The sequence below is a fragment of the Podarcis erhardii genome (assembly GCF_964252035.2).
Source record: "Podarcis erhardii genome assembly, chromosome: 8".
NCBI classification, from domain to species: domain Eukaryota; kingdom Metazoa; phylum Chordata; class Lepidosauria; order Squamata; family Lacertidae; genus Podarcis; species Podarcis erhardii.
In genome coordinates this window covers 65,376,547-65,399,449 of record NC_138499.1, presented here as the reverse complement: position 1 = coordinate 65,399,449, position 22,903 = coordinate 65,376,547, and the positions used below count along the sequence as shown (strand labels likewise).

General features: G+C 45.1%; 1 long non-coding RNA gene across 1 annotated transcript in view; it reads left to right on the top strand.

Moving 5' to 3' along the window:
• Positions 1 to 22,528, top strand: part of LOC309348104 — a 436,068-nt gene extending 413,540 nt beyond the window's left edge. The window contains exons 2-4 of the long non-coding RNA XR_014159148.1: positions 13,931 to 16,325; positions 20,126 to 21,236; positions 21,429 to 22,528. This is a non-coding gene — a long non-coding RNA (uncharacterized lncRNA). The remainder of the gene's footprint in view (positions 1 to 13,930; positions 16,326 to 20,125; positions 21,237 to 21,428) is intronic.
• Positions 22,529 to 22,903: the final 375 nt, after the last annotated feature.

The window sequence follows — 22,903 nt, the reverse complement described above, 5'->3', positions numbered from 1 at the left end:
GCGGCGGCAGCGGGAGGCCCCATTAGCTAAAGTGGTGCTTCAGGTTAAGAACAGTTTCAGGTTAAGAACGGACCTCCAGAACAAATTAAGTACTAACCCAAGGTACCACTGTACTCTCATTTTGACTCAAGAAAGTCACCATTTTATAGTTCAAATTGGGGAAAATAAATACAGTAAATGGACAAAAGTACAAAGATTCACAAAATGTTCAGGGGTATGTGTACCCCTGCGTACCCCAGGAAAAAAAGCACTGAATTCAGCTAAGGAGTCCTGTTAGTGGAAGTCTGGGCAAGGACTTCTTCTAGCACAAGAGGGCTGTCCACCCTCTCTCTACCCCTCTCACCTTCCAAATTAAGCTCTGGGGGTTCAGGAGAACCCCAAGAACAGCAAGCAGGCGGAAGTGGGAATTGTTCTGTCTAGCATGCTGAAATGCATACACTGATGGGACAATTACCATAGCGCTTTGTTGAATCCCTCCCCACCAATGTACCTGCATTGTGCGCAAAGTATTGCGAAGCAGATTGGAACAACCTCCCCTTTCCTCCTTCCTTGGGCTGTTCTGGGGGTTCTCCTAAGACTCGTAGCAGATTTTGGGGAGGGCACACAGTGTGCATGTGGAGTGGCAATATCGTTGTGCAAGCAGAACTTGTATACAGTGGTACCTCTGGTTGCGAACAGGATCCGTTCCGGAGGCCCGTTCGCAACATGAAAAGAACGAAACCCGCAGCAGCGCATCTGCACACGCGGGGGTTGCGATTCGCCGCTTCTGCGCATGCACGTGATGTCATTTTGCACTTCTGCGCATGTGCAAGCGGTGAATCCCGGAAGTAACCCTTTCTGGGTTACTTCCTGAAAGAACATAACATGAAGCGGACGAAACATGAGGTATGACTGTATAGCCTTATACATTTTGGGATTAATCAATGGGATAAAAGATGTGATTGTGTTTGGGGTGACATTGAGGGCTTTCTGGAGGGCAGGGGCTTTTCTTCTGCCCATCTGTGTGTTCTTGATGCAATTTGCACCTTGCCTTAGACCCCAAACAATAGTGTGTGCAATTATTTACAAATACAGTGCATGCCTTTAAATAGGCAAGGCAAGGAAACCAGGGCTGTAGCTGGATTGTAGCACAATATTTTTGTATGAAATAACTCTCAGGTTCCAACTTTGGAGAGCTGCTGGCAGCCAGTGCTGGCAATTCTAAGCTAGATGAACTGATGCTCCAAGTTGGTATAAGACAGCTTCCTATGTCCTAAAGCAATGTTAACTTTAAAAGGCACAAACTTATACAAAACAAATAATATCTCTCTCTCTCTCTCTCTCTCTCTCTCTCTCTCACACACACACACACACCCATATTTAATCAATTATATACACACACACCTTATTTCAGTTCTTCTTTTCTTCCAATTAATTTCCTTCATCCTCAACACGGTTCCCCCCCCCCCAATTTTTGGTAAACTGTCTTCTTTTTAGCTCATTATTACCCCTTTTTATTACGGTTTTTAACTTAAGAACCATGAATTATTCTGCAGAAGTCAATTGAAACAAGTCCAAGTATTAATTTAAGGGCACTGCTTTTTAAGATATTCTCTATATTTTACCTATTCTTTTTGGAATTTTTGCTTGGTTTGACCCCTAATTGTATCCTCCGAGCTTTAACACCTCCATGAACGTAGCCAGGATTTTTCTTGGGGAGGACAGGACTTTGTTAGGGGGGCAGAGCTGTCGTGATTGGTCAGTTAGTTGTTTCAGTTGTTTTACTTGATTGGGGGGGCTGTCCCTTCCTTCCCCCCTGGCTACGCCCATGAACACATCTAAGATATTGAGCTCAGCATCCAGGTTATAGCCTGACAAAAGCAATGAATACAAGTCATCACAGTGTACTATGGCAAAGGTGCCTGTAAGGCAAGGAATAATAATGCTAAGTGACTCAGTCAAATTAGCTTTGCCAGACTGGCTTCCAGAAAAGGTGGGATGGACAGGAACGGGAAATGGGTGCCTTTCTTTCTGCCCAAAGAGAGCTGACAAATTCCTAATAACAGAAACCTGTTCAGTAAAACTTCTAACACTGCTTGTGTCTATAAGTTAACTATAAATGTAAACCTTACACAGATATGAACCATTCAGTTATGATTGCTATTCAAGGTAGTTAACCATTTGCTTTAAAAGTACAAATACTAATATTTTCCAAAGCTGTGTTAGCCTGTTGCATCAACAACGACAAAGGCTTGTATCCAAAGTAGTGGTAAATCTCTTGTTCCATTAACACAAGGGTTTGCTCTTGCATTTCTGAATGTCCACCCTCTCTTCCCTCTGCATGGCATGATCTGTTAAAACAAATGAAGGTTCGCAAGTGAACAACAAACTGTGGCTACAGAAAATGTCAATAAATACCCCATGGAAATCACTAGTGATTCTACACCAGTGATATGCTGCAGAGAAAAGTCAAACAGCTGGAAGTTTCCACTTGGATTTACCTTTGCAGCCAACAAGTTGCTTTTTTAAATTGTTGAATTCTTATAGTTTAAAATCTAAAAGTGTCAAGGCCCTTCAGGACAGTTTGGATCAAGGAGGGAGAGCACCGTACAGTAGAAAATAAATAAAAAAACTTAATCAAAAACAGCTTACCTCTTCATCTATACAAGCGGTCAGAGCCCCCATTAGTAGTATAAAATGAACGTGTAACGATTATCTCTGAATAATAGTATCTTGATTGATGCATCTCTAAAGCCCACCTATGCAAACTTCAAAGAATCCTGGTTGGGCTAAGATTCCCAAGTTATGTGCACAGAGGGGCTTATTACACACATGCACATCTTACTCTCAAATCTTCCTGCCGGAGACAGTCATGCTCAACTTTGGCAATGACCTTTAGAGTCACAGGGCATGTCCAAACCTTAGAAATCCCCACCTGCTTCTTCTTAGCCATTCTATCCTTTCCCCTTTCACTCCACACACCCATTTTCTATACATTTCCTTAAAAAATGCAGGTAGGGAGATGTGAGTCATTTGAATATATATTTCCCCATCTTGGATGTTTACGTCTTGGAATCTTGCAACAACACCAAAACGATCAGCAAGCCATTTATTTGCTGGTGTATTTAATGCTTGACTATGCTGTTTCTTGTTTTGAAAGCTTAGTTCACGCTACACACCATCAAATTTGCAGAGGAAAGATATGGAGAGAGATCTTTCAGTCTCCGGTTTTGCTATTTTGCCTTGAGGCATAAGGGTGGCTGATTAGCTCTATCTTGGCAGATATAACTAACTGCTTGTTCTTGTTTTTTGAGCCATCACCCTTCTTCTCAGGAGTTTAAGGCTGGTGCACATGGAAGGTTTGTCCCACTTCATCCTGTGCAGGCTGGCTAGGTGGAAAAACTATGGCATGACCAAGGCCACCCAGTAGCTTCATCAACCAAAGTGCTGGTTCATATAATGCTCCGCAGCCTCTCTCTTTTCATGACATCCTCATTTCATAAAAGGAGGTAGAATAGTCAGTGAGCTTTTCCAGAAAGCTCTGAAGCTGGTCAAACGTACTATTTCAGTGGGATGGTATTGACAGTCCATGCATAGAGCTGCTGCCATCAAAGGGTGCATATGACAGTGTGTACCAGGAGCTGATTACATGTCATGGATGGCATGCAGCACAGCAGCAGTCACAGGTGATAACTTATCACCATAGGTGTATCATCTGACCTGGATGCTAGTCAGCATGATGTCTGAACTACCCATGGTGGCATGCATACTATCCCTTGAAAGGACAGTGAAACACTGCTGGGATTTGGCTGAAAGAGAATTGAGCTTGGTGGACCAGTGGAATGCTGTGGGCGTAGTGTAATAATAATAATAACAATAATAATTTATTATTTGTACCCCGCCCATCTGGCTGGGTTTCCCCAGCCACTCTGGGCGGCTTCCACAAATACCAAAAATACACTAATATGTCATACATTAAAAACTTCCCTGAACAGGGCTGCCTTAAGATGTCTTCTGAATGTCAGGTAGTTGTTTATCTCTTTGACATCTGGTAGGAGGGTGTTCTACAGGGCGGGGGCCACTACCGAGAAGGCCCTCTGCCTGGTTCCCTGTAGCTTTGCTTCTCGCAATGAGGGAACCGCCAGAAGGCCCTCAGCGCTGGACCTCAGCGTCCGGGCAGAACGATGGGGGTGGATTTTCAATCTTGATTTGATTGAAGTAAGGCTTTTGACAAAGTCCCCCATGATATTCTTGGGGCAAAGCTGGTAAAATGTGGGCTGGATGAGGCAACTGTTAGGTGGATTTGTAGCTGGTTGGCTGACTGAACCGAAAGAGTGCTCACTAATGTTTCCTCACCATCCTGAGAAAAAACACAAGTGGGGTGCCGCAGGGTTCTGTCCTGGGCCCATTGCTGTTCCACATCTTTATAAATGACTTGGATGAAGGAATTGAGGGGATGCTCATCAAATTTGCAGATGACACCAAACTGGGAGGAGTAGCTAATGCCTCAGAAGACAGAATCACGATTCAGGATTACCTTAACAAACTGGAGAACTGGGCCCAAACTAACAAAATGAGTTTCGGCAGCAACAATGGTAAGGTTCTACAGTGGTACCTTGGGTTACATATGCTTCAGATTACATACGCTTCAGGTTACAGTCTCCGCTAACCCAGAAATAGTACCTCAGGTTAAGAACTTTGCTTCAGGATGAGAACAGAAACCGTGCTCCGGCGGCACAGTGGCAGCAACAGGAGGCCCCATTAGCTAAAGTGGTGCTTCAGGTTAAGAACAGTTTCAGGTTAAGAATGGACCTCCGGAACGAATTAAGTACTTAACCCAAGGTACCACTTTGGCAGGGGGGAAAACAGCTGCACAAATATAAGATGGGGGGACCTGGCTTCCCAGTAATATATATGAAAATGATCTAGCAGTCTTAGTAGACCACAAACTTAACATGAGTCAACAGTGTGATGCAGCAGCAAAAAAACTAATTCTATTCTAGGATATATCAACAGAAGTACAGGGTCCCGATTAAAGGAAGTAATTTTACTGCTCTATTCTGCCTTGGTCAGACTACATCTGGAATACTGTGTTCAGTTTTGGTCACCACAATTCGAGAAGGATATTGACAAACTGGAACATGTGCAGGGGAGGCTGACCAAGATAATCAAGGGTCTGGGAACCAAACCTAATGAGAAATGGTTGAGGGAGTTGGATAAGAGGAGTTGGATAAGAGTCTTGGATAAGAGGAGACTGAGAGGAGATATGGTAGCTATCTTCAAATATCTCAAGGGTTGTCACATGGAGCAAGCTTGTTTTTTCCTGCTCCAGAGGGTAGGACCCAAACCAATGGTTTCAAGTTACAAGGGAGATTCTGACTAAACATCAGGAAGAACTTTCTGACAGTGAGAGCTGCTCAACAGTGGAATGGTCTCCCTTGGGAGGTTGTGGACTCTCCTTCCTTGGAGGTTTCTCAGCAGAGGTTGGGTGGCCATCTGTCTTGGATGCTTTAGCTGAGATTCCTGCATTGCAGGGGGTTGGACTAGATGACCCTTGGGGTCCCTTCCAACTCTACAGTTCCATGATTCTATAATCCTCACAATTCCTCCTTAAAATTCCAAAACAATCTACTTTTTCAGAAGTGTACTGGGACCTGTCCCTTAATAAAAAGTTAATCAGACACCCAACTGATCTCTCAACTGGGAAATTTAAATCTTTGAACAAGGCTGCTCTTAACTCTGCATAGATTATGCAAAAAATAACGGGAGATGGTGTCTGTCTCATTTCAGCCACTGAGCACTCTTTGCCTTCAAATCAGAATAGGAAAATGTCATAGTTCACTCAGTTAGGATGCAATCGCAAACTTGTGGTTTGGCTAAACCCAGATGTGAGAGATGGTGAAAGTATCAGTGGGGAGAGAATACATGAATCCAGGGAATGGGTCTGGCAGTCAAAAAGTGTTTTTGGATTTTTAATGGGAACTGAGTGTGTGACCAGTCATGAGGGATGCATCTGCAAAGCTGTGTGAATAATCTGAGATGCTTCAATCTGAATCTTAGCCAGTTCTGAAATTGGATCTATAAAATACAAAGATCATTTGAACGTGAAAAAAACGAGTTTAAGCAAGTTTTCACTTGCACAAACCAAGTATTCTGAGATGTCTGTAAGCATCTTCTTTAGAGGAGTTATAAACCATAATTAAATACTTTAAAAGGGGGGGGGCACTAAAATAATAAAACCTTCAAGAAAACATGCTTCGTGAATATTGCTCTTGTATGAAATTTTCTGTTTCAGAGGTTCAGTTGTTACAAAACTCGTTTTGTAAAGCCCTCCAGCAGATGGGTGTTATGAAAAAGCAACCCGACTGGTTTAAACACATCTTTTCAGGACTGATAAGCAGGAGTTCGTTTAAGTGCTTCTGAGAAACAGGAGCAAAATAATCATTTCCTTCGATTTTCCATTCAGCGAAGTTCAAACATGGGCCAATGACACATTATTCTCATGAACTAATATACACCCATTTTTAATGCGATTAGAAACACTTCACAATAGTTCACATACTGTTATCTGGACCAGCGTCACATCCTTTTAATGTCTGCCTTTAAACCCGTTTTGCAAGTACCAGGAGGGACTGAATCTTCAATTGTGAGCGCCTTTGATGCTGTGCTACCAGTCTGAGAATCAGGTAGACAAATAGTTGTATTGTAAGCTGTTAAAGGTGAGAGTCTCAACCACTTACATGGTTTTCTGAACTTGGCTAACACTGCAAAATGCCTTTAAACTTGGGATAAATAGAATAATAGATTTCACAGTCCCTGCATATACTTATTTTGGGAGTGGGCAAGCTGTTATCTTTTCAACCTGTTCGTACAATTTGGACGGCAATCCTAGGCACACTTACACGGGAACGAGGCACCAAGAAATTGAGTAAGAATGAGAGAAGTAGAAAATTAACTGAACTATGTTTGGTGAACTCTGAAGAATTTCTGTAATTGGTCTGTAGGCTGCATACACACATTAAAACTGATTAAAGTACATTGGGGAGTAATGAATAGTTAAAGCTTCCTTAAGGGTCTCTAATCATACAAGTTGTATTTCTCCAGAGCATCCACAATGCAGACATGGTAAATTACAGCCCCTCTTCTTTTACATACGATGCCATAGACACAGCTCATGCGAGAACTCATGAAGGCCATTAAAATGATTTGCCCCAAAATCCTATTAAGAAACAGCTTTGAAATTAAAGTGCTTGCCATCACCCACCAGGAAACTTGGTGAGTCCTTTGCCAAGGTAACCACACTACCCCAAACAAAAACCAGTCTGTTTTATGATGAGGACAGACAGGCTGAGAAGAATCTAGCTTGAGTTTCCAAATGCAAAGCTGATTGGCATCGCCCACAATTTTAATTGTGCCTGGAAAATCTGAATATCATGTTTTGTGATACTGCGGAAGCGCTCCAGTCTGGGTATTCCATCCTTGGCACTTTTTTTACTAGTATAATAAGGATTTGCATCTAAACCTTGTTCAGTCCACAGCCAGATGCAGAAAGTGTAATGTTAGAACTAGTTTGCAGTAAAAAGGGAAAGGGGGAAATCCCTCTCTAGCTGCAATAAGCACAGGATGACTCTCTCTAGTAGCTGTGCTCAAAGGCTTGGGCATATAGGGCTTTCAAAATGTACAGTAGAGTTGGGAGAAAAGCAACTGGATTCAAATCTTTGCTCAGCTCCAATGTTCACTAGGTTGTTGTTGTTGGGTTTTTTTTGAGAGCATAGCCTGTTCCTCAGCCTCACCTAACGAGCGAGGATAAAATGTGATAACCCTGCTATTTAGAGATGGGCAGGATATTAATGCGATGATACGCTTGAACAACAGCCCCTGCCATGTCCCACATTTCAAACACAGCTTCCCCTGTGGTGTGAAGTGTGCTGGCCTGGCGAGACAAGCAGAATTAAGTTTTGAGGTGCAGTCATTTGTGCCCGTTGCACCAGATCCAAAGATCCAAGAGCACTTGTCTAAGGCAGGGGTAGTCAGTGTGGTACCTTCCAGATGTTTTGGACTACAACTCCCATCAGCCCCACTCAATACAGGCAGTGATCAGGGGTGCTGGGAGTTGTAGTCTGAAAAAAATATTCAAATACCTCAAGGGTTGTCACATGGAAGATGGAACAAGCTTGTTTTCTCCTGCTCTGGAGTGTGGGATACATATCAATGGACTCAAGTTAAAAGAAAGGAGATTCTGAATAACATCAGAAAGAACTTTCTGACTGTGAGAGCTGTCAGTAAGAACGGATTCACTCAGGAGTTGGTGGACTTTCCTTCATTGGAAGTTTTTAAGCAGAGGTAATCAGTCATGGATGCTTTAGTTGAGAATCTGGCATTGGACTAGATGACTCTCAGGGTCCCTTCCATCTCTACGATTCTATAATTCCATGATGCTATTTTGGCTACTCCTGGTCTAAGGTTTCATCTATGGTACCCACAGACTGCAGTAAAACCAGTGTTCGAAACTCCCATTGTTTTAGGCGCATTTTGCGACAGGGAGTTTCATTAGTGCAAGCAGTTTCTGAGCTCTGGGTGCAGATTTCAGATTAAAACTGCAGAGTAGAAGGAAAGGAGGACCTTTTCCTGCCTCCCCACTTCCAACTACTCTCTGGAAACTGGAAAAGAGACCCTCTTAAGAACATTAGTTGGGTGGGCAGGGGAAGGACTGGACCATGTGAAAATCGAACATAACATTTTAGCTGCAGTTCATTCATTTTCAGCTTTGTATTGCTATTTAAAAAACCATGCCTAGATAATTCCGTTGTTGTGCCCATAACCTAGGTTTAAGGTGCCATTTAGCTCCTAGCTTTCATTTCTCATTTTCTAACACTGGGTAAAACTCTCCACTTGTTGAAAATAGTGCCTCAATAGGCACCCAAAAGACAACAGAGGAAGCGCCTGTCTTATATGTAGCGGAAGGGAATTCCAAAGGGTAGGGGTCACCTCTCTAAAGGCTTGGTTTCTATATCATACAAAACAGATGTCCTGATGAAATGGTGTCTGCAGGAAGCTCTCACCTGCAGAGCACAGAGATCTGTTGGGTACATAAGGGATGAGTTTATCTTCTGTACACCAGTACCAACATTTTGAACTAAGCCCCACAGCCTGTCCTGATGGGGACAGTCTGTCCCAGTGAGTAATTCAGTTGCTGCATTTTGCCCTGGCTGCAGCTTCTAGGCCGATCTCAGGGGACAGACCCACATGGAGCACATTGGCATAGATCGGTGTGGCAGTTACCAGTGCATAGCTAAACAGTGGTCAAAGTATCTGATACAAACAGCTAGGGGACAGTTTGGAGAGTAAAGGGTATATTTCCTAAGAAGCGGAGGTCTAGAGACGCTTGGAATTGATGGAGTGCATTTTAGTAGCCCATTGGTGGCTGGCTCTTCCATGAATTATGTACCACAGATGCAACAAAGATGAGAATGTTATAACTTATTACAAAGTGATTTCTCCCCAAAATCTAAGGCTGCGATATTTAGTGCACTTAATGGAGAACAAACACCATTGAACTCAGTGGGAAATCTCTGAGTAAACATGCACAGAACTGGGCTGCTTCCTTTGCTTAGACAAAAGGAGTATACAATTTCTGTCTCTGAGGTTTGCTGTTGTCTTTTGCAATTAAAGACAATTCTCCCTCTTTATAGGTAGGTGTCCACTTAGTTTTTATTACATTTTTATCCTGTCATTCTTCCAAGATCAGGGCAGCATCCACAGGATTATTCCATTTTATGCTCACAAGAATGCTTTGAGGCAGGCATGACTTGAGAAACAGCGTTTGCCTAAGGCTACCTAGGCTGCAATCTTGCGCCCTTGCCAATGAATTCTTTACCATTTATTTCAAAGTAAACATGCATAGGATTCTGCCTTGAAGATTTGCATCCATGCCTCCCCAGCCCAACTCCTGTGCATTCATTATTAACCCGAGGGCTTCTCTGGCAAACCTAGAAAGAGATCTGATTACAGCAGTAAGCCAGAGAGGGACTTCTCAAAGTATACATTTTGTTCTTTTCCCTTCCCAGCAAACGCGAAGCCGATTTGCCTAACCAGCTTTTCAAGAAATGCTCAGGGCCCAGTTAATGCCTGCATAATGTGCTCCTTCGGCCAACTCCAAGGGTGTGTCTACAGGGCATGGAAAAAATGGCACTTTGTCTCTGCAAACTACTTTCGAAATACTTCTTGCATTAGAGCTTCAGTATTGCTTCGGGCCTGCACCCTGCTTCCTCCTCCTTTTAGAAAAGCTCACCTAGGATATTTACTGCACCATTGCATCCAAGCTAAACTTGGTTGCTGAGGAAACCAAGTCGCCCCCCCCTTTCTCCAGAGGTCACAGCGTACACACGTCCTTCAGAATCCCTTGGTAACCATCGGCCAGCATGGTTGGGGAACATCCATGGTGTAACACAGTCTTTCCATCGCTAAGGTGCTGCAGCCTGTGTCGGAGACGGAGTGGGGGGAGCAGAGTCTAGTTACATTCCTGACCCACTTTCCCATCCCCTCCCTTTTCCTCCTCCCCCCTGAGGGAGCAGCCAGTAGGAGCCTCCGCTTACAAGAAGCAGCACACCTTCAACTACCAGGCAGCGCAGGGTGTGAGCCGCCGTCTGCCTGCCAACTGACTCCTGTCTCCACAGTTTCTTGCTCAGCTATGACTCAATCCAAACATGCTTTCTCAGAAAGACAAGTAAGATGGAGAGACACCTGCAACGGAAAAGCCATGGTTGCAAACTTTAGGCTGGGTTGATCGGTTCTACCCGAGCAGATTGCAGGGATGCGGAGAGGTCGCTATTAGATCCACCAGGGTTTCTCATTCCCAGTTCTTCAGCAACGGAATCGACACAAAGGCTTCTCCCTGCACACCCTTTCATCAAAGCCGCAGCCACCCCTTACGGTTGAAGCGCTATAACACCACTTTAAACAGTTGTAGCCTCCCCCAAAGAATCCTGGGAGATGAAGTTTGTTAAGACTGCTGACAGCTGATAGGAGAACCCCCCCCTACTCCCCCCTGAAAAGCTACAGTTCTCAAAATGATTCCTGCAGCTCAGCATCCCATCAGACGTGCTGTTTAGCTTGGTCTGCGCTGGAAAGCTGGCCTGTTGATATGGTAAATATCGCAAACCAAGCTTTGTGTGTTAAGTGCAAAAATGACTTTTTGGGTGATCGTTCAGTCTTTTAAGTTTATTTTAAATGTGGCCACTAAAAAAAAACACCCTCCCAAAGTGAGCCATACAGAGGCAAAATCCCATTATTAAATGAAAACAGATTCAGCACGACAAATATACTCGGTGTTGCCCAGACATCTGACAAAATGAAAGCGACTTTGCTTGGTGACGGAACAATGAAAATATTGGTGCCTCTCTGGGGGAAAGATTCCCTTGATCAGGGGCCACCACTTAGCAGGCCTGTTCTCTTGTCACCCCCCCCCCCTGGAGCTCCCTTGGCAGTAGCCCACAGAGAAGGGTCTCAAATTATGCTCTCAGTGTCTGGGCAGTTCATAGGGGAAAGGCAGTCCTTTAAGTATAGGGATCCTCAGCTGTATAAGGCTTTAAAGGGCCCCCGGGAAAACCCAATTTTACCACTGAATCAGAGCAAACGTCCATCAGGTTTTCTGCAGATTGATGTTTGCCCTGATTCAGCACTAAAGAGCAGGATTTGCTGGGGGAAGCGGCAGGGCAAACAGAGAACCACTCAGTCCTGTGTCCAGAGAGCACAACCAGAAAACAGCTTGGACCCAGAGGAAGTGGGGACGAGCCCAAACTGACAGCCAGTGCAATCAGTCCCAAACCAGCATTATCTGTCCATGCCGTCTTGTTCCAGTTAACCTTTCCTCAGAGGGAAGTGTCTCAAGCCTCTCGATTGTGTTGGTTGCCCTTTTCTGCTCCTTTCCCCAATGTCTTTTTTGAGGGGCAAATGACCAGTAACCCATGCATGGTATTCTAAGGGTGGTTGCACCACCCTAGATGAGCATAAATGCACTACAATACTGGCAGTTTTATTTTCAACCCCTTTCTCAACGATCCCTAACATATCAGCCAACCCCAGCCTTGAGATCAAAGGAGACCCTTCTCATTGTTCCATCTGCCTGTGTGGCTTGCTGTGCGGTGACACAAGAGAGGACCTTATCCCTGATTGTGAAACTCCCTCTCCCTGGAGGCGCTGGAGGCCTCTTTGCTGGGCTTCCCACATCCTGTTAAGACATCTGTTCACTCAGTCTTTGGGTAGAGGTGATTAGACTGCTCAAGTTCTATCGATAAATGAGTGACTGCTGCCGTGTTCTGCTTTCTGCATTCTGTTTGTGTTGTTCTAATACATTTGGATACTGGTTCCTCCCCCGCCCCCAAAATATCTGTTTTGCAAACAGCCATGGTATCTAGAGGATGCCACACATCAACATTTTCAATGATGCCAAGCTTATATAATCATAGAATTGTAGAGTTGCAAGGGAACCTGAAGGGTCTGAGGTAAAAGGTAAAGGACCCTGGACGGTTAAGGCCAGTCAAAGGCAACTAAGGGGCTGCGGCGCTCATCTTGATTTTCAGGCCAAAGGAGCTGGCGTTTGTCCACAGACAGCTTTCCGGCTCATGTGGCCAGCATGACTGAACCGCTTCTGGTGCAACGGGACACTGTGACAGAAACCAGAGCACACAGAAACGCTGTTTACCTTCCCACCACAGCGGTACCTATTTATCTACTTGCACTGGCGTGCTTTCGAACTGCTAGGTTGGCAGATCTGGGACAGAACAATGGGAGCTCACCCCGTTGCGGGGATTTGAACTGCAGACCTTCTGATTGGCAAGCCTGAGAGGCTCAGTGGTTTAGACCACAGTGTCACCCGTGTCCCATAACCGCATCTAGTCCAACCCCGTTCAATGCAGGAATCACAGCTAAAGCATCCATGACAGATGACCATCCAACCTCTGCTAAAAAACCTCCAAGGAAGGAGAGCCTGCAACCTCCCAAGAGACCGTTCCACTGTCAAAAAGTTCTTCCTGATGTTTAGTCAGAATCTCCATTCTCCTACCCTCCAGAGCAGGAGAAAACAAGCTTGCTCCATCTCCCATGCAACAGTCCTTAAGATATTTGAAGATAGCTAACATATCTCCTCTCAGTCTCCTCTGACTAGGTCTCTTTTCTAGTCAGTCATCACCAGTTCAGTCCCCATTCTATGTGAAACTGGTAGGACTTTTGTTTGCCCCAGCATTCATCCAGAGACATCCTTTTGGAATTCCCCACAATCCCTTTTTTGGCCTTACATAAGAAGAACCAAGGGACGTGGGTGGCACTGTGGGTTAAACCACAGAGCCTAGGACTTGCTGATCAGAAGGTCGGCGGTTTGAATCCCCGCGACGGGGTGAGCTCCCGTGGCTCGGTCCCAGCTCCTGCCCACCTAGCAGTTCGAAAGCACGTCAGAAGTGCAAGTAGATAAATAGGTACTGCTCCGGCGGGAAGGTAAACGGCGTTTCCGTGCACTGCTCTGGTTCGCCAGAAGCGGCTTAGTCCTGCTGGCCACATGACCCGGAAGCTGTACGCCAGCTCCCTCGTCCAATAAAGCGAGATGAGTGCCGCAACCCGAGAGTCAGTCACGACTGGACCTAATGGTCAGGGGTCCCTTTACCTTTAAGAAGAACCAAAGGCCCATTTATTCCAACATGCCATTTATTCCACAGTGACAAACCAGACACATAAAGTGGTACCTCAGATTACATACACTTCAGGTTACAAACCCCGCTAACCCAGAAATAGTACCTCGGGTTAAGAACTTTGCTTCAGGATGAGAACAGAAATCATGCTCCGGCGGCACAGTGGCAGCAACTGGAGGTCCCATTAGCTAAAGTGGTGCTTCAGGTTAAGAACAGTTTCAGGTTAAGAACGGACCTCCGGAACGGATTAAGTACTTAACCCGAGGTAGGTACCACTGTACATAAAACCCACAGGGAGGACTTGAGAGAAACTACATGCTCCCCAACTTGTGATTTCCAGCAACTGGTCACCCTGAACAATTTGATGTCATCAGCAAACTTGGCCATCTCACTGCCCACCCCTAATTCCATGTAATTTATGAACAAGAAGCCCTGGACTTGGGCTTGGTGAAATAAACAGTCTGCTTATATGTGTATATGCAGTTGTTTCAGAGTAGGCAATTAAAACTATTTTCATGTACATTAATTTAGGGAAATGGAATTACGGGATCCATTATACACTTAGGAAGCAATCCTATACATGTCTGATTTACTCAGAAGTAAATCCCATTAGATTTATTGCACTAATTCCCAGGTAAGTGGGTGCAGGACTGAAGTCTTATTTACGTCCCTTGCTACTGGTTAAACAGAGCTGTTTCCTTTACACTTTTTGCAAATGTTTGGGGATTTCCACATTGCAAGCAAGCTGTACAGAAATTCGGAGAAGTTGCATTAAAACTAAATTATGTGCCAATTCTTGCGCTGAGAGGGGCATTTGCCTAATAAATCCAAATACTCTCCCATATTTGGAAAAAAAATCTACTCATGCAATACAGGGAATTGGCTGATCGCTTAAATTCAGCGTTTTAAGATTTGACATATTTCCTAGTTTTCCTATTATAGTTCATCTTCATGTAACCTCTTCTTGTGTTGGATACAGAAAAGTAAATAGTTACCCTCCAGGATCAAAAATAATCTTGTTCCACATCACACATAAGGCTTAGGGTTGCCACCTTGAACAGCAGCAGAGCACAACGGACATTTTGCTGGGGAAATGTCACCAAGAACCACCATCTCTGCAAGCGTTTTTAGATCCACAAGGGAGAGTCTAATAATTTCCCAAGCGAGTTTCAGGGCATGCTAGTCATTTTGCTTCCGTTTATTTTCAGCGCATGCAAATGCAATACCGTTCTCCCGCAATTCCTTCTGCGGAAGGCGAGTCTGCAAAACACGCTTTTAAGTGGAGAGCAAAGATGCTGCACGTTGCTGCATTTCGAAACCAAAAGGTGCCTAGAAATCGCGCGCTTTGGGCCGTAAAGTCTCATTGCTAGCCGAGGGCGGGGTGGGGGGAGAGTCTCAAGAGACGAGGGAAACGCATTCAGAGGCACTTGGAAATTTATAAACCGCGCTGAGCCGCAAATCAAAACTCGGGAAGGACACGACAGAAATGGTTTTTATCAAAAGTCTGCAATCGGCTACTTTTTTGTTTAGTTTTCTTTAATGCTGGTGGGGTTTCTGGACCACTGACAGAATTTCCGCTTGTGAAGCTTTTCCTAAGGTGGGGTTGTGAATAGCAGCAGCTGAATTTCTGCCTGTTATTCGGGCGTTAGGAGGATCCAGAAACCAAGATCATGGTCAGGAGGGGTGGACGTTGCACCCCCTCCCTAGTCTGTGTTGTGATGGGGAGGGGTCCAGAGGCGGCTGATTCTCCGACTTGTCAAAGCGTCGATTTCCAACCCCGTGAGATCCCCACCTGCAAAAACAGAAACTATTGAGATCTGCCCTGCAAGACAATTACGCAGAGCGAGGTAAACCCGCCGCTGAAACCAACGGGCTGCACGAGTTCAAGGCTATAAACTGCTGAAAACCCAACTCAATTTAAAAAGACGGTGGGGTTTGCTTCGGAATAAGCAAACCAGAAACGAAGCCAGCCGACTCCCGATCCGAGGACGGGAACTGCAAAGCCAGCAGCTCTTTAATCTGGACTTAAGGCTGCGATCCTGACAACAAGAAAATAGTCAACGCGGTTGGGGCGCAGCGGGACTTGCCGCCCAATAAAGACGCGCGGGGTTGCGCGCTAAAGTCTCGATAATATGCGGGCCTTACTTCCGAGGAAATTGGGTTGCTGGTTCTCCGACTCGTGCAGAGGGCTCGGATCGCGCCCTCTTCTCCCCCCTCCCCTCCTTTCGGCTGGGCGGCTGCGCGCTGCGCTCCTCCACCCCCTTGGAGAGCCACGTGTCCCTGCCTGGTCTTTATTGTGCTCGGGCTGCTCGCCCGCCTCCTCGCTCCCTGAAGCGCGCCCAGAGCTCCAGCTTTGCACACACGCACGCGTGCACGAGGAGACAACTGAGCAAAGGCGCCGCCGCTTGTGGTTCCTCCTGCAAGCCGGACTTTAAGGCTGCTGATCTTATGCTCAGCAGCGCCCCACTGGACCCGCTTCTTGGTAGACCGGGGGACAGAGGTTGGGTGGCAGCGGCGCTTGAAGCCGGGCTGCTGCTGCTGCTGCAAGGCGCCGGGCTAAGTCTGCTGCGGAGGCGCAGGCAGGAGCTGCTGCTGCTGCTGCAGGGAATCCAGTTTCCGCCTCGCCACCGGAGGAGGAGCAGCAACAACACTGCCCAGCCCGGGGTAAGGAGCAGCGCGCGCGCGCATTTTTCCGCATTTCTCATGTCTCGAGGGAAGGGTGATGGGATGGCAGCTTAATGCAAAGCTCCCGATCCTCTCCAACTTCTCTCCCCCCCCCCCGACGCAGTAAGTCAACAGGTGCGGTTTTGCAATGCGCCCATTGGATAAGGCTTCCCCTGTTGAACTTTTTTTCCTGCTAAAGGTTGGGGGCGGGGGGCGGTTCGTGTTGTAACGCAGAGGCGGCAAGGTGTGCGCTGAGGTTTAATTCTATTTCTGTGGCGCCCGCCCTTCAGTCTTTGAAGCCCGTTGTCATCTCTGCCGGAGAGGTCCGAGCTGCAGTTTTTTCAATTAGTAACACATGCTTCTTTTATAAACTGCCCGTGAGATTACCTGTTCCTGCTGTCATGGCTGGAAAGCCGGGCATCCTCTTCTAGAATGTTTTAATTTTGTGGTACGTCTCCGCCTGTGCCCACGCATTCATTCATACGCACTATAACACTTCAAGGGCTTGAGCGTGTCGGTTTTCTCTGTGTTCTCCCTCTTCAGCCCCACAATAAGACGCACAAACATTCCATATATCAAACTGTTCTCAATTGTAGAGTTGGAAAGGACAATGGGGATCATCTAGTCCAGCCCCTTGCAATGCAGGAATCTTTTGCCCAAACCTACAACCCTGAGATTAAGAGTCTCATGCTCTACCAACTGAGCTATACTGACTTCCATAGTTTGCGTAGTTACTGGTTCCTTTAGACCCTCACTTTCTTTCTCTTGTAGGCTCAACTGTCATCAACCTTCTGTCAGCTCGCAAGTTCCTGTTAAGTGCTTTCTGGGTTGTGATTTTTTAAAAAATAAAAAATAATTTAAATTAACTCACAGCGACGGTATGTACGTAGGGTTTCCCCCTGGGCGTGTAGAAGCAGCTAGTTTTCTTTTAGGTGGTCCTATGCTTCTTCCCAATTGATTGGTACTCAACCACCTGAGTGTGCTATTAGAAGGAATGATGTTGCTTTAACTGTGGCCTGTCATGTTTCCACATAAAAGTATGGTGTATTTACAGCAATGAAGACAGGAACTTGGTGGAGGTTTCTCATGTACTAACTCTTAACGTGGGCTTGAATGGGCCTTGTTCATCACCAGAGGGGAATGCCACAAGGTGCCACAAAAGCGGAAGGGAACTGATGCTGAGAATATTTATTTTATTATATTATTAAATTTCTATCTTGCCCTTCCTCCTGAAGGAGCCCAGGTCTTAGTATAAAAGCTGATCGCTTGAGCCCAGGTGACAGTTTCCGCAGTCTGCCACGGAAGGGATTTGTGGCCTTAGCCAAGTCATTCAGTATTTTTCCAGACTATTGTTCTTTCACATTTAGCTGCTACATTGGCGGGCAACCTCTGGCTTGGGGGGCAGGGGGGCATACACCCCCCCAGTCTGCTCTTACATGGTGACCCTTGGAATCTGACCCTCAAGTGTCTCTCTTTCTTCATTCTTGTATCCTCACTGAAAGAGTGTCAGATCTATACTTATATCTAGTATGAGAAATTGGTACAGTGGTACCTCAGGTTGCAGACGCTTCATGTTACAGACTCCGCTAACCCAGAAATAGTACCTTGGGTTAAGAACTTTGCTTCAGGATGAGAACAGAAATCGCACGGCGGCGGCGGGAGGCCCCATTAGCCAAAGTGGTACCTCAGGTTAAGAAAAGTTTCAGGTTAAGAACAGACCTCCGGAACAAATTAAGTTCTTACCCTGAGGTACCACTGTATTGGCCTCTACCATCATGCAGCCCCTGACAAATGGATTGCCCCTTAGGCTGTGTTCCAAATTCGCCAGGCACATTTTGCACGTGGCTATTGGCCACTTGTGACCAAGTGAAGATGCCCAGGTGTCGGGATGACTCCTGACATCTCCACCATCTGGAGGTGCATTCCTGGGGATCCTCAGATCTCGACTGTTTTCACACACTAATACTACAGCCTGTAGAATTCTATCTGTTATATTTTTTCTGCACAATCAAGAATGAATTTCAGGAAACAAAAAAGCCGTACTGTATTGAAAAACACAACTTTCAAGCTGTCTGCCCCCCCCCCCCGGGAACTAGGCAGCATTCCTTTTTTGGCAACTGTGTCCCTGTTTGAAGGAGCCATTTGGCACCTACCTTATACAGTGGTACCTCAGAGGTCCGTTCTTAACCTGAAACTGTTTTTAACCTGAAGCACCACTTTAGCTAATGGGGCCTCCCGCTGCTGCCGTGCCGCCGCCGCGCGATTTCTGTTCTCATCCTGAAGCAAAGTTCTTAACCCGAGGTACTATTTCTGGGTTAGCGGAGTCTGTAGCCTGAAGCGTCTGTAACCTGAGGTACCACTGTATATCTGAGTTTCTAACACTGCCCATAGGAGAGAGAGAGAGAAATGGCCCACTCCTGATGCAGAGGGCATTGGGCATAGCAAGAGTCCTTGACTTGGCAGATTGTGTGTGTGTGCTTGTTTCTGGGAAGCTTTGCTTCCAGGGAGTGGTGCTGAATTTCTCTTTATGGTAGTGAGAGATTCCTAGAAGCAGGACCAATTTCCAACCCATTTTTCAGGATCATTTTGATTAGAATAGCAGCAAGGCCAAGGCTCATGTGTGCTTAGAAGTGTATAAACAGTGCATGAGCTAGTGTATGGGTAGGCAAACTAAGGCCCGGGGGCCAGATCCGGCCCAATCACCTTCTAAATCCGGCCCGTGGATGGTCCGGGAATCAGCATGTCTTTACATGAGTAGAATGTGTCCTTTTATTTAAAATGCATCTCTGGGTTGTTTGTGGGGCATAGGAATTCATTCATATATTTTTTCCAAAATATAGTCCGCCGTCCGCCCCCACAAGGTCTGAGGGACACTGGACCGGCCCCCTGCTGAAAAAGTTTGCTGACCCCTGGGTTGGACATTGACTAGGAAAGCACAGGCTCAATTCTCTGCTCAATCTCAAAGCTCGCTGGGTGACTTTGGACCAGCCACTATTTCTCAGGCAAACAAAGTTACAGTATTATAAGGATAATATATTTGTAAACTAATGTATGTTGCCCAGATTTCTTTGGATGGATGATGGGATACAAGTGAAATATAGAAATATTGCTGTTATGTCTTTAAAATCCAAATTGTTGTCTTAAACTAAATACTGTATCAGCTAAAAGCTCCCTGGCTTTCCCCCATGGTGGTTGCAAAGAAAAACTTGATAACTGTAGTTTTCAAATATTTGGGCAAGCAAAAAGCAAAACCCAAATGCACCGTGTCAGCAAAGAACGTTATTTTTAAGCTGATCTCATGACTTGTGACATCGGGTTACACAGATCTACCAGGCTCCTGTCAGCCTCCGCTGATAAGAAGGAATTTCTTCGATAGAGAAACTGCAGCTGGAATTTGAAGGGAGGGAAGGAAGCACAATTCTGAGCATATTTGCAGAGAATTAAGGATCAGGCTGTGTGGACAGAGTCTCTCATGTGAAACTTAAAATCAGCTTTATTTTAAACCACTCTACAGTGAGAATGTGTAAGCCTGCTTTGACTACCGTATACAATTGAATTCTGTTCCACATTTAATCCTGAATGAATGAATAGCATTTTACATATGGCGTGATTAGTGTGAAAGAAATGTAGACCGCATATTCTCTCTCCCACCTACTTTGGAGTAAGCCCCACTGAACTCATTGGGACTTGCTTCTGAGTAGGATAGGAGTGCAACTGTTACAGATATTTGTGCCTTGATTGCCTTAAGCATAGATGGCCTGATCTGCTATTTATTGTTGGTTATTTTAATCTGTCACCAGAAGGTACCGAGCCATGGATGGAGATCTTCTGAGAAACTGGAAAATGGAGGAGTCTTCCATCTTCATGTTCTACCAGCCTCTGAAGAGATACCAAGCAAAGGTGGCGCAGCTTCAGTTCTCTGCTAGGACTGTGTAAACTTCTGTGCCTTCCTAAGCTATTACCTTCTCCTCGTGTTTCATTGCTGCTGTTATGGTTGCAATTTTATGCACTCTTACTTGGGAGTAAGTTCCTTTGGACACAGTGGCACGTATTTTTTGGGTAAACTTGCATAAGTTGGAGCTGCATGATAACCAATAATAATACCCTCTTGATGGTACCATAATCTGCAGTCCCAAGTCGCAGGGCATCTAGAGAGGCGTTTTCGGTGCCTGCTCCGACACTATCAAACTCCATACCTTGGGAGACTTGCCTCAGGTTGGACCACGTGTAAAGCACTTCTGAAAAATTAGAGTTGGTGAGTGGAGCACCACCATGTGGAAAGAGATCTTCCGTGATTCTGAACACGCATTGAAAATACGAACGGACCAATACAGTTTTAGGCATGTTTGTTTCGGCAAGCCTATGTGGCCTATGTAAAATGTTGATACGTGTTTCAGTCTGATATTTAGGCAATTGTTGGTTTTAATTATTGTTTTAAAATAATTGTTTTTAATGATGATACTATTTTTTAAAACTATTTTTGTAGGGTTATTGCACTAAATAATAATAAATGAATGGATTTTAATAACGAACTAAACAAAAGAATAACAAATTGTGGACCAAGGAGTAGTCTGCAGTGTGATTTTAGTCATATTTATATATTATTATTCTTAGAAGAATGATTATTCTTCAGAGCTGAGCAGGCCCAGAGTATGTTCACCCAGGAGTTGGATTCCTGGATCCTAACAGCAGTCCATTTCACTCTCCGTACATCATTCACCTAGCAATGGTTAGAGTTTCGGTATAAGCTCTGAACCATCACAGCCCCGTTTCCAGAATGAAAATGGGTTATTCATGCAAATTGCATTTCAACTGCTGGCTTTAAATGTGTTGCGATGTATTTTAACTATCTTCTTTTTAACTATTTGTGTTTTACAAGTTGAGATGGGCTATAGATATATTGGCGTTTCCGTGTGCTGCTCTGGTGCCAGTTCCCCGGAGCAGCTTCGTCACTCTGGCCACGTGACCCAGAAGTGTCTGTGGACAGCGCTGGCTCCCGGCCTCTAGAGTGAGATGAGCGCACGACCCTAGAGTCTGTCAAGACTGGCCCGTACGGGCAGGGGTACCGTTACCTTTACCTTTTATAGATATATTAAATAATAGTCACCTGCTGTGTTCGAGGAACGCTTAGCTATATTGTGGCAGTTCATAATGTGGTGAATTTGCAGGATAAGGGAAAGAGCTGTTAGTCAGTGCCAAACAGGACCGGCCCACCCATGAGGCAGTGTGGGCAATGGATCAGGTCTCCAAGGAGTCCCGCAGCCATGGTGACAACAATGGCTGTGGCGCGCTGCTTGAAGTCCTGATCTGCCTCTACAGCGGCCTTGTTCCTGATGTAGATCTTCACTCACCCATTCTTCCCCTGTTGTGGGAAGAACCGTTTTGTGGCTCGCCTCGGGTACCAAAATGTCTTGGGCTGGCCTTGATGGTGAAGATCTCAAGGTGTTCATAGATTATGTTTGTATACCAGGAAGTTCTCCAGTGTTGAGTCTTCCTGCATCTCCGACTCTTAATAGCAGAAGGCACCCCAAGCAAACGCACTACCAACTATCGGGACGTAAAATAAAATTGCAGTCCCACCCTGAAGTGGTTCATCAGCCAGAGACTAGGTAGTCAGTGGGCCACCGGCAATGCTTTCCTTGAGATGATGGGCGTCCCCAGTCATCAGTGATATCTGGCAGATTGCAGATACATATTCTGTATTTCAGAGGCTTGGCCACCTGTCTCTCATGTAGATTTATATAGATTAGAAATGATCTCCATATACTTAGGGAACAAGAAATCTGTTAAATCAGGTAACAGAAACTTTTAACTAATGGCATATCGTTTTCATGGCAGCTTTTATCCAGAAATTTTAGAATCTGATTGCTGGGTCTTTGCCTGCCACTAATTTTGCAATAAACAAAATACACTTCAGAATATGCAACACAAACAAATTATTGAACTACTATAAATGTGTGGAAGCTGCGGTTGTAAAACATAAATTGTATGTTACAATGCCTACTCAGATATGTAGAAAGTTGGCCTGTGTTTTGATCAGGCTGTTAGCTTATTGTTGATTTTTTAATGTTTTAAATAGCTGTTTTTAACTGTTACTGATTATTTATTTATTTTTATACTTGAGCTACTTTGAGTTTTTAAAAAACAATTGAGTGGTATATGAACTTTTCCGAAATAAATAACATGTTATTTTTGTTTTTGAACTGTAAGAGATTTAAGGCTGCATTCCTAAACTCCCTTGCTTAAAAGTGTTATTTGTTGAAATGGGTGGGATTTATTTTGATGAAACATACGTGCGATGGGTATTGTTGTCAAATGTATGCCCATCCCTGCGGTCACACTCCTGTATCTTAGGGTAGTAACTGAAAGAATTGCATGACCAAAGAAATGGAGCGTGTGTACTAGTTAAGAGCTGGTAAAATCGTCCTAAGAGTTTTGTGAATGCCTCTCCTACAACACACTGTAGGATACTCCAGAGTGAGGAAGGAGAATACGGAATGATTCTGTAACCCGACCTTAATAGCCAGTTGGTGGTCTAGTAACCATATACAGTCGTACCTTGGAAGTCAAACGGAATC